Genomic DNA, 16512 nt, shown 5'->3' on the forward strand with positions numbered 1-16512 from the left:
GCGTCGCCCCTGGTGGGCGTGCCGGGTGGATCTCAGTTGGGTGCATGGGGGAGTCTGTCTGTCTATCCCCGTTTCCAGCTTCAGAAAAATACAAAAAAAAAAGCTCACCAGCTTGGACCCAAGGTCGCTGGCTCCAGCAAGGGGTTACTTGGTCTGCTGAAGGCCCACGGTCAAGGCACATATGAGAAAGCAATCAATGACAACTAAGGTGTCACAACGAAAAACTGATGATTGATACTTCTCATCTCTCTGTTCCTGTCTGTCTGTCCCTGTCTATCCCTCTCTCTGACTCTCTCTGTCCCTGTTTAAAAAAAAAAAAAAAAAATCTATTCATGCGCCACTGCCTGGTCAGGCTGAGAGCCAAATTTTTTAAATTTAAACTATATAGGTAGGTACATTCCTTATGGAGGTAGCGCCAGAATGTGGTATTTTGTGGGAGAGCCACACTCAAGGGGCCAGAGCCACATGTGGCTCGCAAGCTGAGGTTTCCCAACCACTGTCATAGATGGTGCCTTCTAGCTGTGACCTCATGTGGCGGGAGGGACAGGGGTCTCTCTCAGGTCTCTTGTAAGCGCTCTAATCCTATTCGTGAGGGCTCCACCCTCCCAAAAGCCCCCCTCTTCCCATTTTCACCTTGGGGGTTAGGATTTCAACATATGAATTGGGGGGGCATATATGGTAAAAGTACAACGACAAAGTAAAGGGAATAAAAGGAAAGAAAAGGTAGTAATTAATAGTCTGGAAAGCGGCTGACCAGTAGCGCAGTGGACAGAGCGTCAGACTGGGATGTGGAGAATGCAGGTTCGAAACCCTGAGGTCGCCAGTTTGAGCAAAAAAAAAGCTCACCAGGTTGGACCCAAGGTCTCTGGCTTGAGCAAGGGGTTACTCGGTCTGCTCAAGGCCCACGGTCAAGGCACATATGAGAAAGCAATCAATGAACAACTAAGGTGTCACAATGAAAAACTGATGATTGATGCTTCTCATCTCTCTCCACTCCTGTCTGTCTATCCCTCTCTCTGACTCTGTAAAAAAAAAAAAAAAAAAAAAAAGAGAGAGAGAAAAGAAAAATTTAAAACATTCTCATGTATTGCAATCCATTCATTTTGTTCATGGTTGTCGGTGGCTGGAGCCAATCACAGCTGTCCTCCAGGACAACACCAAATTTTTACTGGATAATGCGTAATGTTCACAGGTTGTTGTATGGCTCTCATGGAATTACATTTTAAAATATGTGGCGTTCATGGCTCTCTCAGCCAGAAAGGTGCCCGACCCCTGATATAGAACAGAGCCCAAAACTTGTGGTAGAGAAGGAAGAATATAAACTGAAGTCAGCCCCATCCTGTCTCACGGGGTCTAGGACCTTCCGCACCCTGTGAGAGTGTCCTCGTCTCTCACACAGGGACAGCCACGCCTGTGTGGTGGGCGTGCTGTGTGGGCTGACAGAGAGGAGCCTAAGAAGTGCCCCTCAAACCCCCTGGCGGCGAGCAGGAGCTCGGCCAGCGCCAGTGTCCGTCCTGGCTTTCTCCCTCTCCCTCGGCTTCCCCGGCTCCGTGGAAACAAGGTCCCCTGTGTTTGGTCTGCGTGGACTCTGACGTGAGCCCACACCTCCGCTCCCACTCTCGGCTGCGCTCTGAACCAGCCTCCCCGCCCAGGTCCCCCTCAGCCGCCCATCAGTCCTTCCCGCGCTCAGTCTCTCCTCCTGGGCACAGCGCTGGTGGAGTCTCCGCGGGGCTCTGCGGGTCCGTGTGCGCCCAGCGCCAGGGACGGAAGAGCCGGACCCCGGGGCTCAGCTCGCGGGGCAGGAGACGGACTCAAGGACAGCAGACCGGGGGTCTGGGGCCCCGGGGTGGGATCAGGTCCAGAACAGGAGGCAGAAGTTTAAGGGGAGTCTGAGCACAGGTTCCTGGCCAGTCTCAGCAGCAGGTCACTGACCAGACCCTGGGGAACTGGGGCCACACAGGAGAGTCCCTTAGGGAAGGCAGGGGGCGCAGCCGGAAATCTGATACAGGAGCCCGGGGGTTGGGCAACATTGTTCCTTCTCAAATCAAGAACCTAGAAGTACAGCCATGGTTCTCCCTCCCATCAGAGCGCCGAGGTTCACTCTGCACGAGGACTTCCGGCCTCTGTAACTATTGTATCACTCTGCGAGGAACCTCTCAGCGCTCATTTCCCTGGGCTCACGGGGAGCGAAAAGCATACAAACAAGCCCGGAAAACCAGAAAAAGTGCGTCTGAGAGAGAGAGAGAGAGAGAGAGAGAGAAGAGAGAGAAGAGAGAGAGAGAGAGAGAGAGTTAGAGAAAGAGAAAGAGGAAAGAGAGAGGGAGAAGAAAAAAGATGAGGGACATTGTGAAACTCTCCTTTTTGCAGCATCTCAGGCTGAGACGTGCAGACGGGGCGGGAGGCCGGGTCACCGCCGTCTGCGGAGGAGCTCAGTGTCTGCACCACCTGCCTCCGCGGGGAGGCCGGTTCCCACGCACACGTGACAGGTGCCGAAAGGAGAAAGTATTTATTGACTGACCCATTCACGGAGTTTCAGAAATTACCATAGCAACAGACTCTGAGGTCTGACAGTGGCCGCTGAGAGAAGATCCTTTTAGAAACACTTTTTTTTTTTTTTTAAATGCAGTCGAGTTTCCCACGTTTGTGGAAATCGCTGGGGTCAGCACATCCGGAGTGCAATGGATAAGCCTCGCCCTGGGAAAACCACCTTCGTGATCATAGTATCTCCCATGCCAGGTTAGTATCCACTTTTTTTTTTCAAATGAGCATCTGACATTCTTATCCCAGGAGAATCCATTTTCTCCTCCAGCCTCAAATCAAACATTGGCTTTTTTTTTTCTTTTTGTGGCACAGAGTCAGAGAGAGGGACAGACAGACAGGAAGGGAGAGAGATCATTTAAAGAGATGAGAGACATCAATTCTTCGTTGTGACACCTTAGATCAGGGGTCCCCAAACTACGGCCCGAGGGCCACATGCGGCCCCTGAGGCCATTTATCCAGCCCCCACCGCACTTCCGGAAGGGGCACCTCTTTCATTGGTGGTCAATAAGAGGAGCATAGTTCCCATTGAAATATTGGTCAGTTTGTTGATTTAAATTTACTTGTTCTTTATTTTAAATGTTATATTTGTTCCCGTTTTGTTTTTTTACTTTAAAATAAGATATGTGCAGTGTGCATAGAGATTTGTTCATAGTTTTTTTTATAGTCCAGCCCTCCAATGGTCTGAGGGACAGTGAACTGGCCCCCTGTGTAAAAAGTTTGGGGACCCCTGCCTTAGATGTTCACTGATTGATTTCTCATATGTGCCTTGACCGGGGGCTACAGCAGACCGAGTGACCCCTTGCTCGAGCCAGTGACCTTGGGCTCAAGCTGGTGAACCTTGCTCAAACCAGATGAGCCTGTGCTCAAGCCAGAGACTCTGGGGTCTTGAACCTGGGCCCTCTGCGTTCCAGTCCGTCGCTCTATCCGCTGTGCCACCGCCTGGTCAGGCAAGGTTAAGATTTTTTTTTTAATTCTAACTGAAAAGGAATTGTATAATTTTAGTAACTAAAGGTATAGGGTATGGAAACACTTTTAAAAGAGAACGGAAGAAAATTTATAAAATTAAGAATTTACATAAATTACATAAAATTTGTGCAGGTTGTAAGAAATAAATCAGTAACATTTATTTCTTCAGTAGACTATTATTATGAATAAAAACATCAAGTCTACCTGATAAATATCTGCTGCATAATAGAGGCTGATAGTCCCACTCAACAGCCTTATGCACCTCCTTAAAAATGAGTCAAGGATTTGACTCAGGATATAAATCCAGTGAGGAATGTGGTAAGGTGCCAGAGAACTGTAAAACTTAGTATTTGGTGATGCCATTTTAAAGAGGAAAAGTCAGGCTTTCTGTCCCGTCCTCTCTTTGGAAAATGGAGGAAAAGGGATATAGAAGTCTCCTGATTTACAAGGACAACTGGTCATTTAGTTTTAGTTCTCCGAAAGGATTGAGTTATCTGAAGAGCTTCCTTTCCCTTTCAATAAGAGACATTTACATACCACCCTACACTGATGTTAACTTTCCCTCCTTCCTGGAATCCTGAGAGTGACATGTACCTCTAGGCAAAGGAGGAGAGATAGACACTAAAAAGCTTATGAATGTATTTTGACATGTAAAATGACATCACCATTGTGTTACCTTGAAAGTTTAATGTTTTTATAAATCCACGTAGACCAAGCATGGCCAATATATGATCCAGGTGATGGTATTGGTTGCCCTTCTTGCTTGGGATGGGCTTGATTATATATTAATGTGTGTTGGGTGCGGGCTGTGGGCAGGCAGGATCCTTGTACCCTGGGGCTTGGTTTTAGGACTAAGCTTTTCCCCACACCCTTGACTGTTGCATGATGTGGGGTGGTGCGCTCTCATGCGCAATCCCATTATGCCTCAGATAAGTGACTTTGTATCAGAGACTTCCTTGTTTGTATATTGGATTAAAGGTTTTGATCTCTGCACTATTAAGTGGGGCAGACCGGGAGCTTGCTCTCTCTCAGTTCCTGGGATTTGCATTAGAGAGGAGAGCAGAGAAAGGCCATGTGGAGGCAAGGAGAGGCAGCCAAGATGGTGGAGTGCTGAGGGAGAAGCCAGTTTGTGCAGAGTTTGTGCAGAGAGGAGATGGGGAACAGAGGTGAATAAATCTGGTGAGCTAGAAACCTTTGATTCTAGGAAACTCGGATAAGTCAGTGGCTTTGTGAGCACTGAATGAGTGGGTTTTGGAGCCCAGTGTGTGTTTTTACTTGCCCGCTGGGTGCAAACTAGGGTTAAATGGCCCACGAGTTTTTGGCTCTGTTGTTTCATTACTGTCTGTCCGAATCCAATGCAAACCCGCATGGGCCAGGCGGCTGTGATGGTGGCCATGGCTACTGGCTTTATAGTCATGCTGTCTGTAAGGCCAGGAGCCACCATCGTGACCATTCACATGCAGGTTCCCATTGGATTCGGGCAGACGATAAAGAAATGGCGGAGTCAGAGGATGGGGGGCCATCCTATTTATTGGTGTCTCACCAAGACAGGCAAACCACAAAAGAAGACAAGGGAAAAGCAGAAAACCAGCTCTTCCCATGAAGGGCAAGGGATCAGGGGAGCCCCTGCAATTGTGATAGCAGGAACTGTGTGTCTGAGCTCCTGGTCTGTCCCACTTTATAGTGTAGAAAACCAAAATCCCTTAATCCAATATACAAACAAGGAAGTCTCCGATACAAAGTCACTTATCCAAGGCATAATTGGATTTCTCATGAGAGTGCACCACCCAGATCATACAATCAGTCAAGGGTGTGGGGAAAAGCTTAGTCCCAAAACCAAACCTCAGGCTACAACAACCTGGCCTGCTTATAGCCTGTCCCCCACACCCATTATAAGTCACAAGCAAGCAAACATATATATCATGTTTACAGACTTATTTGACCAACACTGTCACACACACACACCCCCCTGCCAACCTGCATGTGATCAAAGGGTATATAACCAGCCTCTGAGATACATTTGGGGCTGCACGATTTGGGTCAAATATGCCCCATGTTAGACATATGCAACCGGCATATTAATAAATCTTTTAATAAAACTTTAAAATTCATCTGGACTGGGTGTCTCTACATAATCCTGGTGGAATGTTACTTTACCACAGCAGACTCCCTGGGGCAGGAATAGTTTTTCACTTTGAGTGTTGGCCTCAATCAAACCTAAGCGCTGGGTGTGTCAGCGTCTTTTAACTGCTATGCTGCTTTTTTGAGTAATGGATCTGTGATCTAAGGCCTGTGCTATAATGTAAAATATTTGCTCTTTCCCCTGGTTCCTGGCACAGAGCTCCTGAAGCCCTCAGACTCCCCAGGTGTGACAGGAGTGTCTCTGGGAGGCTCATGAGATGGCCCGTGGCTGAGGTCCTGGGTAGCTTCAGGATGGGGCTGGTCACCAGAGACCAAGCTTGATGAGAGGGCTGGAGCTTTCAGCCTCACTGCCCCACCTCTGGGGAGTCCAATCACCAATGGCCAATGATTTAATCATCATGTCCACATAGGGAAACTTCCATTAAAAAACCCTTAACAATGGGGTTCAGAGAGCTTCTGAAGTACCGAACACATTCACATGCTGGAGGGGAAGGGGTGTGACATTTTCCAGCTCCCTGGTGACGGAGGCCCCTTGTTGGGCAGATAAAATATATTATGCTCACTTTGTTAAAGATGACATTGCCCACGTGAGGCCATCGCCCAGGTGATATTAATGTGTGTTGAGAAACTTTGTAGCCTGGGGCTTGGTTTTGGGATTAAGCCTTTCCCACCCTTTTTGATGTGGGGTGGTACAATCCAATCATGCCTCAGAGAAGTGACTTTGTATTAGGGACTTCCCTACTTTGTATATTGGATTAGAGATTGTGAAGCTACGATATAAAATGGGGGTAGAACGAGAGTTTGCCCACTTGGTTCCTGAGGTTAGCATGAGAGAGCAGAGAGAATAGAGCCAGCAGCGGGAGGAGGCCACGTGGAGGAGGCCAGGAAAAGCAGCCAAGATGGCGGAGTGCTGAGTGAGATGCCAGTTTGTACAGAGTTTGTATCTGGGATAAGGAAGGAGATGGGGAACTGAGGAGAATAAGTCTGGTGAGCTAGAAACCTTTGATTCTAGGAAACTCGGATAAGTCAGTGGCTTTGTGAGCACTGAATGTGATTGGGTTTTGGAGCCCAGTGTATGTTTTACTTGCCCGCCGGGTGCAAGCTAGAATTAAAGACTATGGCCCACCAGTTTGTGGCTCCATTGTTTCTTTACCGACTGTCCGAATCCAATGCGAACCTGCATGGGCCAGGCGGCTGCTCTGATGGTGGCCCTGGCCGTGCCTCCTGGCTTTACACCCCTGCAGTCAGGACACTTCCCCACCTCACCACGTCCCTCTTCATCTGGCCGCTCACTGTGTCATTTAGAAAGACCTGTGACAGTAAGCACAGCACTTCTCTGACCCTCTGAGTTGTTCTAGCAAATTATTGAACTCGAGAGGAGGTGTCCCCCAAATTTGTAGCCAACATACAAATAAGAAAGTTTCTGATACAAAGCCACTTATCTGAGGCATAATGGGATTCCTCATGAGAGTGCACCACCCCACATCATGCAACAGTCCAGGGTGTGGGGGAAAGCTTAGTGTTGAGAAGATCTTAGTATTAAAAAGGTGGGAAAGGCTTAGTCTTAAAACTAAGCCTTAGGCTATAAGGACCCTGCCTGCTTACAGCCTGTCCCCCACACCCAATACAAACTATAAGCGAGCAAACATATACATCATATTTACAAACTTATTTGACCAACAAGGCCTCTGGACGATGTCACGCCCTCAAAGCCTGTCTGTGGACAGGGCCTGGTGGGACAGCCCGCGGGTCATTCCTTTGACCCAGGCTCTCCGAGAGCTGCAGCTCCACACTCACCTGGGGGGTCAGCGCCCTGAGCCACAGGGCAGCTCAGCATCACCAAGGACACCATCAGGGCTGCCATCCAGGGCGCCCCAGGGACCTGCGGGGCCACCATCCTGGAGCCCGGGAAAGGCCGGGGGCTGGTAGCCGCAGTCAGAGCCCCCCCTCACTGAGCGAGTCTCCCTCCTGAAGGATTAGAGACAAGGAGCCAGCACAGCCCCACCCACTGTCCCCGGGGTGTGGCCGGATCCCAAAATAAGGAACCAGTCCTGGGAACCGCCACGCCCCAGGCAGAGGGCTGGTGTGAAGCCTGTGGTCCTCAGGGTGTGACACTCACTGGGGACAGAGTGAGGAGGGGATCCTCGTCTGAGCAACGGTGTGGTCATGAGGGTTGCGTGTCACGTGTTCCTTCCTCTGGTGCAGACACCAGGCGTGTCACCGTCCCCAGTGTGTGCCGCCCCTGCATGCATGGACGTGTCCCGGGACAGAGTGAGTCCTGAGCAGCGTGTTCAAGGTCCAGGGGAGGAGACCACCCCTGTGGACTCTGGTGTCATCCTGGGCGTGGGGCAGCTGTGCAGAGTGTCAGGCGTGTCCTGCTCTCAGGGTCCTGTCTGCGCTCAGAGGCACAAAGGTGGGAACAGGGCCTCTGCGTTTTGATACCTGAGAGGCAGGAAGTGAGTGTGCAGCTCTGGGCAGATTCCTGGTCCCTTCTGGGCCACAGTGTCTTCCTGGTGGCCTCTGAAGTGAGAGAAGCCTTTTTGGGTGAGGGCTGAGGTTCTGAGTTGACAGCAGCTAGAGCAGAGTCTACTGAAGTCACTGCATTACATTTGGATTTACCTTTCTTCTCTCTCTTTTAAACTGGGGATTTAACCTTCCCTTCTTTCTTTTTAATTTCCTTAGTTTTTCTCAGAGTGAAGTCTTCATCATTATCTTCACTCTCACTAAAGTCAGACTCATCCTCAGAATCCTCACCAGTTGCAAAGTCTGGTTCAGAGTCATTAGCACTGCCTTCCAAGAGAGTCCTCCTCTGTTGCACCACAGCTTTCGATGCTGCTATTCTGTGCCCCGGAGCACCATGAAAATCATCTTCCTCGGTAATCTTATCCACATCTCAATAATCACTGGCTGCACTGCAATTGGAGATGTGAGGAGATGTAGCCGCTGTTTGTGCTGCACTACTGCCATGTTTTTCAGCGCCTTGAGACTTTTCCTCATCAATGTTGACTGTTGGGAGTTCCTTTGCTGATAATACTGGAGCGATTTCTAAGTCTCTCTGGTAGGGCTTGTCATCTAAAGCAATCTGTTTCCCCTCACTGTGAAGTCTATCCTTACTACCAGTTCCACCCAGTTGGGAAGCACGCACGCACTTAACCTTTGTATAGGAGTTTTCTCTTGTAATGGGATGCCTTCTTTCTGGAGATTCTTCAATTTAGCTTTTGACTTTTCTTGTTTTAACTCCTTTGGTGGTGTTCTGGATTTCTTATTTAAAGGTGCAGTTGCACAAATAAAATCATCATCGCTGTCAGAGTCCTCAAACTGTCTGTAACTGACAGGTTTCTTATTCCTCACAGGCCGCGCCATAGCTCCCTTCAAGGCTGGGTACCTGCAGCTACGAGTTTCTTGAAGGGGGCAGAGGCGGTTTCAATTCCCGCCCAAATCCAGACATTGGAGCTCTCCCCTTTTACCTCTTTTAAGACAAGGCCAAACCCTGCAAAAGGGACCCCGAGAGAATCGAGGATTTGGCTCCACTGATGCTGCCTATTAGATTCAAAAAATAGGTCAGGAACTCCCTGAAATGGAACTAACAATACAAGGGTGTAAATTTAAAGGACTTTTAGATACTGGAGCTGATGTATCTGTCATTGCTAAGCTACACTGGCCTCCTTCCTGGCCCACTCATGCAGCAGCCACGGAATTACAAGGTACAGGGCAGAGAAAATCCCCTCAACAAAGTTCTAGTTTTTTACAATGGGAAGATAAAGAAGGTCATTCTGGATTCTTTTAAGCCTTATGTACTCCCTGGATTGCAAGTTAATTTGTGGGGTAGAGATGTTTTGAAAAATATAGGCGCATTACTTGTCAATCCTAATAGTTTAGTCAGCACTCAAATGCTTGATCAGGGATTTTTTCCCACTAAGGGACTAGGAAAAGAACAGCGAGGAATTCTCACCCCCATAGAAGTGGCACCCAATACCAGAAGGCGTGGATTAGGATATCAAAATTTAGCATAGGGGCCTTGGTAGCTCCTGCTACCCCAATAATGCATTGTGCAGACCCAATTACTTGGAAATCAGATAATCCTGTACGGGTAGACCAATGGCCCCTTTCTCAGGAGAAACTTAAGGTACAAGAGCAGCTACAGCTTGGGCACACTGAACCATCTAATAGGCCATGGAATACGCCTGTATTTGTTATCAAAAAGAAATCAGGAAACTGGAGACTATTACAAGATTTGAGAGCAATAAATAAGACTATGGAATTATGGGTCCTCTCCAGCTAGACTCCCTTCTCCTGCTGCCATTCCATGGAATTATCACCTTGTAGTTGTTGACTTGAAGGATTGCTTTTTTACTATTCCTTTAAGCCCTCAGGATTGCAAGTGTTTTGCATTCAGTGTCCCTTCACTTAATTTCCAGGCTCCAATGGAGCGATACCAGTGGAGAGTTTTGCCTCAAGGTATGGCTAACAGTCCTACCTTGTGCCAAAAATATGTTGCTCAAGCTCTCTCTCCAGTACGAAGAAAGCACCCTAAGGCGTACATAATTCATTATATGGATGATATTCTTATTGCTCATCCAGATAAAGACACTGTGCTGACCATTTTGCAACAACTAGAATATTCTTTGAAAGAATCAGGACTTTATATAGCTCCTGAAAAGGTACAGCAATCTTTACCTTTCTCTTATTTAGCACAACTTATTGAGTGACAACAAATTCATCAGCAAAAATTAGAAATCAGGACAGATCATTTGCAAACTTTAAACGATTTCCAGAAATTATTAGGAGGTATTAATTGGCTTAGACCTTCCTTGAAATTAACTACCGGGGAACCGAAGCCACTTTTTCATATTCTTAGAGGCTCGGCTGAACCAGCTTCTCCTCCGCTACTTACAGCTGCGGGACAGCAAGCTTTACAGCTTGTAGAAAAAGCCTTGCAACAAGCACAACTAAAACGCATAAATCCTGAAGAATCAATTGCCTTACTAATTTGTCCCTCGAGTTACACTCCAACGGGACTATTGTGGCTTCAGGTCCTACTGAATGGATTCATTTAGCTGTTACTCCTAAGAAAGTTTTATCTCCGTATATTGATCTTGTCACCTCCTTGATTATCAAAGGGTGTAGGCGACTTTTACAGCTTATAGGTTTTGAGCCTCAAATTATTGTTCCTTTTTCTTTTTCTTTTTTTATTCCTACTTTTTTTTTTTTTTTACAGAGAGAGAGAGAGTCAGAGAGAGGAATAGATAGGGACAGACAGAAGGAATGGAGAGAGATGAGAAGCATCAATCGTCAGTTTTTTGTTGCAACACCTTAGTTGTTCATTGATTGCTTTCTCATATATGCCTTGACCGCGGGCCCTCAGCAGACCGAGTAACCTCTTGCTCAAGCCAGTGACCTTGAGTCCAAGCTGGTGAGCCTTTCCTCAAACCAGAGGAGCCCGTGCTTAAGCTGGCGATCCTGGGGTCTCGAACCTGGGTCCTCGGCATCCCAGTCTGATGCTCTATCCACTGTGCCACCACCCGGCCAGGCCTTAATTCTAACTTAGAGCTCTCTTTCTCCTTTTTGCCAACTTCTCTTACGAATTTACCTCTGCCACCCAGCATAGTGTATCCCAAGGTTCTCCTCACCACCCCACGGCTGTACAGCTCCAGAGAAAGGCCCCCTGGGTTCACCTCTCCAGTTTAAAGAGAACGGAAGCTCTGTCTCCACACATGTTGCAGATGGCTTTTCCAGTTACTTGAATCGTTACCAGCTAGAAGCAGCGGTCATTGGGACTTGGATGTGAGCTGCGAAGTATAGAAATGTGACAACAATTTCAGTGCCATGTGGACTTTTCCTGGACTCTTGCCCCTTGTGACAGCTCTCAATGGACTGAAGTGGGGTTGGGTTGCATTTGCAGGGATGTGGAATGATGATGTGTCCGCACGGACTTGGTGAACATGTTAAGGACATTCAAAACAGCAAAGACTCGTATAGATCCTGTTATATTGGCTAAGAATTTGCTTAGAGGCTTTAATTCCTGTAATGTATTAGAATGTTTGGGTATCTGTTAGCATTGGCTATATTAATTTTGTGTTCTGTATTTTTTCAGTCTGCCTCCAAATTAGAATCTGGGAAACTAGGAAATCAGATGAGTGAAAATCACAGCACACAAATTAAAAATAAAAGAGGATATGGCCTGACCTGTGGTGGCACAGTGGATCAAGCAGCGACCTGGAACGCTGAGGTCACCAGTTCGAAATCCTGGACTTGCCTGGTCAAGGCACACACACAAGCAATCAATGAACCACTAAAGTAAAGCAACCAGGAGTTGATACTTCTCATTCCTCCCCCTACTCTCTTTCTCCTCTCTGTAAAATCAATAAATAGAATCTTTAAAAATAAAAATGAGCCTGACCAGGTGGTGGCGCAGTGGATAGAGCATCGGACTGGGATGCGGAAGGACCCAGGTTCGAGACCCCGAGGTCGCCTGCTTGAGCGCGGGCTCATCTGGCTTGAGCGAAAAGCTCACCAGCTTGGACCCAAGGTCGCTGGCTCCAGCAAGGGGTTACTCGGTCTGCTGAAGGCCCGCGGTCAAGGCACATATGAGAAAGCAATCAATGAACAACTAAGAAGTCGCAACGCGCAATGAAAAACTAATGATTGATGCTTCTCATCTCTCTCCGTTCCTGTCTGTCTGTCCCTGTCTATCTCTGCCTCTGTAAAAAAATAAAAAAAATAAAATAAAATAAAAAAATAAAATAAAATAAAAATGATATGTAATAGACTGCAAGTGGCAAAAGCCATTGTAGATTGGAGGCTTAGCAAAAGGCTAAGTTCTCCCCCTCCACCTCCATATTGGCTGTGATGCTGAGTATTTGCACCCACTTCACTTGCTTCCTTAAGTTGCTGGAAGCAATTTACATGTCCTTCCTCTGACTCTTTGTTTGTTCAGATGTTGGTTGATTTCACTTATGCATGGTGGGGGGAGTCCTGTTTATGCCTTGGGAGAGTTCCTGTTTTAGCCTCAGGTGTGTAACTTTGTATCAAAGACTTCCTTGATTTGCATATGGCTATGTAATAAAGCAAACTGGGTCTATGGGGCACTCGGATATTGCCATCAACATTGAAGAGTCCCCCCGGTCCCATCCTTTTTCTTAATGAGTCTGTTTTCTTAATTCTGCACTGTTCTCCCTCAAAACCCAGAATTATGAGCTGTGCTGGTCTGCCCCCCCCCCCAGGGGCACTGAAGGACTGTCACAATCGCTGTGGGGAGAGGTTAATCCAGAAAACCCTCTGGACACTCTCCTGTTTTATATTCCAAGTCTCCCAGCAGCTTCCCTGGGGAGGACAAAGGGCAGCATGACCCTCAAGCCGGGCAAATTTAGAGGCTCCATCCCTGGGTCCCTGGAAGCAGAGTGAGAACCACCAGGCGACCCTCTGAGGGCCAAGGCAGGAGAGTAGGACAGGAAGGGCAGGCACCTGGCTCAGTGATAGCCCGTCCCCTGGCCCCCCACCCCAGGGCTTTCCCCGGCTCCCACCCCAAGGCTCTAACCGGCCCTCACCCTGAAACTCTCCAGCCTTCGTCCACCACGCGCCAGGGTGTGCCCGGTTCGTGGGACTCTCCCCTGTATTGGCCCCCCCCCCCCCCCCCCCCCGTTCCTGCCTCTCCAGGGCTGGGGCTCCCCCAGCCGGACTCCCTCGGTGCCTCCGCGAACCCTGGGCTCCTCCACCATCAGACTCTCACTCCCAGCCTGTCCCCAACCTGCCAGGCCCCTCAGACCCTGTTTTCACAACACCCCCCACTCTATTTTCACTTCTGCCTTTTCCTCCTCCCCCTGGCCTGCCCCCTCCCACCTTCACAGGTCCTGCCGCATCCTCCTCCTAGAGTCCTTTCTGCCCCCATCCTAACGCTGTCCCACCCCTGCCCTCTGAGGGGTCCCTGGGCTGCCCCGGGCCTCCTTCCACTCCCTGGCTCAGGATTTCCTTGAGAAGCCCCCTTGACGGAGAGAAAAGGGGCCGGGGGAGAGGAGACCCCTGGTCCGGCGCTGTGCACGTGCCGAGGGACCTTGATTAAGTTACTTTTTCTCTCGTCCCGTTGCCCCCCCCCTGCCCCGCCCCCCAGCCAGGTGTGACCCCCATCGGCCTACAGCGCCTTCCAGCCTCGATTCACTTCTTGCTGCTTCGGAGCCCGGGCTTCTCGGAGCTTCCACAGGGTTGAAGCCTCCCCCGTGACTCACAGCGTCCCCATCTCTCTGACCAGAAACGAGGACCCCATCCCTCCACAGGCCGAGGTCTCCCCGCCCCCGCTGCTGTGTTAGGGGCGGGGATATCGCACCTTGATGCGCTGTACTTCTTGTTGTGTGGCTTTCGGGATGAGGTGAAGGGGAAAATACTTTAATAACTTGAAGCAATTTAGACCAATCTGCTTTTATTTATGTCAGTATGAGAGTGAACCCTACACAGCATGAGACCCTCCCCTAAGAGGGGCACAGGTGAGAGGGGTTGGGGAGCTGGACAGGTCAGTCATTGGACTCAGAAGTCGCGTAGTCCCTAGTTCTGTGACCTTGAACTGGTTAATTTACCTCCCGGAAAGGAAGAGCATGCTATCCCAGGGTCCAGCACACAGTAGGGGCTAGCCCGTCTTGAGGAAGCCCCTGTCGCTAGTCAACCAGTCCTAACAGGGAGAAGACAGAGACAGGAAGTCAGAGAAGAAGATAGAGTGTAGTTGTGGTGTGCTGGGGAGAAATCTGATGGGCAGTGATGGGGTAGGAAGGGGTGCCACTTTAGACAGAGTGGCCAGGGAAGTCCTCGTTGGAAAGGTAAGTTTATTCCTTGAGAAGAAACCAGCTCTGTAAAATCCCAGGGCAGGGGCCTTGGGCTAGCACAGCAAAAGGCCCAGAGGGGGGCTTGTTTTAAGAAACAGAAGACGTTTCTGGCCTGTAGTGATTAAAGTGGAGAGTGGTGTGAAATAAGGAGGCAGAGAGTGGACCCTGAACTTCCTGGTAAAAACTTCTGATTTTATTTCAAGTGGATGGGGGACTGTTGGAGGGTGTTATCCAGGAGTGTGTTCTAATCACTGGTAATAGTTTTAAAAACACCATCTGGCTGCTTTTTGGAGAACAGAATGGTGGAGAGGGGAGGAGGGGGGCGGGGAGCCAGAGCCCAGAGAGAAGTGGATGCAGTCATGTTTGTGGCCTGGACTCCAGCTGAAGCTCTGGGATGGAGAGCAGGGTCAGTTTGCTGTCTCTGGCTTTTTCCTTGGACGACTCTTAGTCAGGACCCCCCGTTGTTCATGGTCATTAGTCACTGTTCTCTCCCGTCTGCACGGGGAACGCTCTGCCCCGTGCAGGACGGCAGAGGAGGGCATCACTTCACTTCCTCTCCCATCAGAGGCCAGTGCTCCTGTGGTCTTCTGGTCAGGAGCTAGTGGAGTTTCTGCAGTTTTAGAGGTGACTGAATGGGCTTTCAAGAGGCTTAGAGAGGGTTGGCCTGTGGAGGTGCAGTGGATAAGGCATCAACCTGGAGGCTGAGGCTGCCGGTTTGAAACCCTGGGCTTGCAGGGTCAAGGCACATGTGACAACCAGCAAGCAAGCAGTGAACAACTAACTGAAGCAACTGTGACTTGACACTTCTTGTGCCACCTCCCCCCCTAAAATCAATTAAAAACGCTTTGAAATAAGTCTTGGAGAGAGGCTTCCGGCAGACGAGGTAGGACCAGTCTCAGCTGTAGTAGCTGCCGGAAGCAGTCTAACTCCGTGAGTTGGCCTGAGAGGACAGGAGCTTCTGCCCTTTTCAGCATCCTCTGAGGAAGAGGGTCTTATCTGCTTACTGGGATGGCGCTGCGAAGAGTGACCACCACCACATGCCTCTCAGGCACTTACTGACTTGATACTGTGCTGAGACCAACCCCCAGGGACTCAGGGTTGGAAGTATGTAGTTTTGTTTTCAGTGTGTGTGTGTGTGTGAGAGAGAGAGAGAGAGAGAGAGAGAGAAAGAAGGAGGAGAGGGAGGGCAGAAGGGTGGAAACACATCAGTCAGTGCTGAAACCTGAGTGTGTACTTGGAGCCAAGGCTGAGGAGGAGCAGCTTCCTGTCGGGCGGGGAGGACAGAGGAGGCAGCAGGAGGAGCAGATGTGAGGTGAGTCAGCGCGGAGTCTGGGAGCTGTGTGAGTGGCAGGACAGCAGAGGGTGACACAGGACTGGCCTGTCGCTGTTACACCCTGACCTGGACACGGTGAGGAGCCACTGGCTGTCTTACAGCAGGAGAGACAGATGAGCTTGCACGTTGGAAGGACACTCCAGCAGCAGCAGGAAGGCAGAGCAGACCGACCAGGCGGGGACTGGGCAGGGATCCAGGAGCAGACGGGGGGTGGAGTCTCAGGGATGGGGGGGTGTGCTGAGCTGTCTCACTAGCCATGTGCACCTCCGGAGCTCACTCTGCACCCCAGACTCCCCCCTGGAAATAGGGGTGCTGGAATCTAGTTTATTGGGTTAAATTATGTTATGCATGCAAAGCTGTTAACACACGCCCATTCTACGGTAAGTGATCAGCAAAGGCTTGCCGTTGTCATTATTATACGGACACTTGTGATTATTCGAGTAGCAGCAAAGTGCCCGGTGTAGGAGCATGGAACAGAAGGTGAGAAGCGATACGCGTCAGACTTTTCTAACCTCTGAGCAGCACGAACGTTCATGGACGTCCTCGAGGCTCCTGACCGTCCAGAGTGCGATCAATTTATTGTAAAAAAGTGTCAGGCAACATTGAAAAAGGCAAATGTATGTTCTTCTTGTTTCCATAAATTGGTTATCAAACAAACATGATTTTAGGTTAATAAAACTGGAACTAATTATTAATTTCATTTAAAAAAAAACCACTCAC

General features: G+C 49.3%; 2 pseudogenes; both read right to left on the reverse strand.

The window, feature by feature from the left end:
* Positions 1-2618: 2618 nt before the first annotated feature.
* LOC136321408 (U1 spliceosomal RNA) lies at positions 2619-2744 on the reverse strand (annotated as a pseudogene).
* Positions 2745-7454: 4710 nt separating this feature from the next.
* On the reverse strand, positions 7455-9012 carry LOC136320962 (RAD51-associated protein 1-like; annotated as a pseudogene).
* Positions 9013-16512: the final 7500 nt, after the last annotated feature.

The sequence above is a fragment of the Saccopteryx bilineata genome, chromosome 1, assembly GCF_036850765.1.
Source record: "Saccopteryx bilineata isolate mSacBil1 chromosome 1, mSacBil1_pri_phased_curated, whole genome shotgun sequence".
Lineage (NCBI taxonomy): Eukaryota > Metazoa > Chordata > Mammalia > Chiroptera > Emballonuridae > Saccopteryx > Saccopteryx bilineata.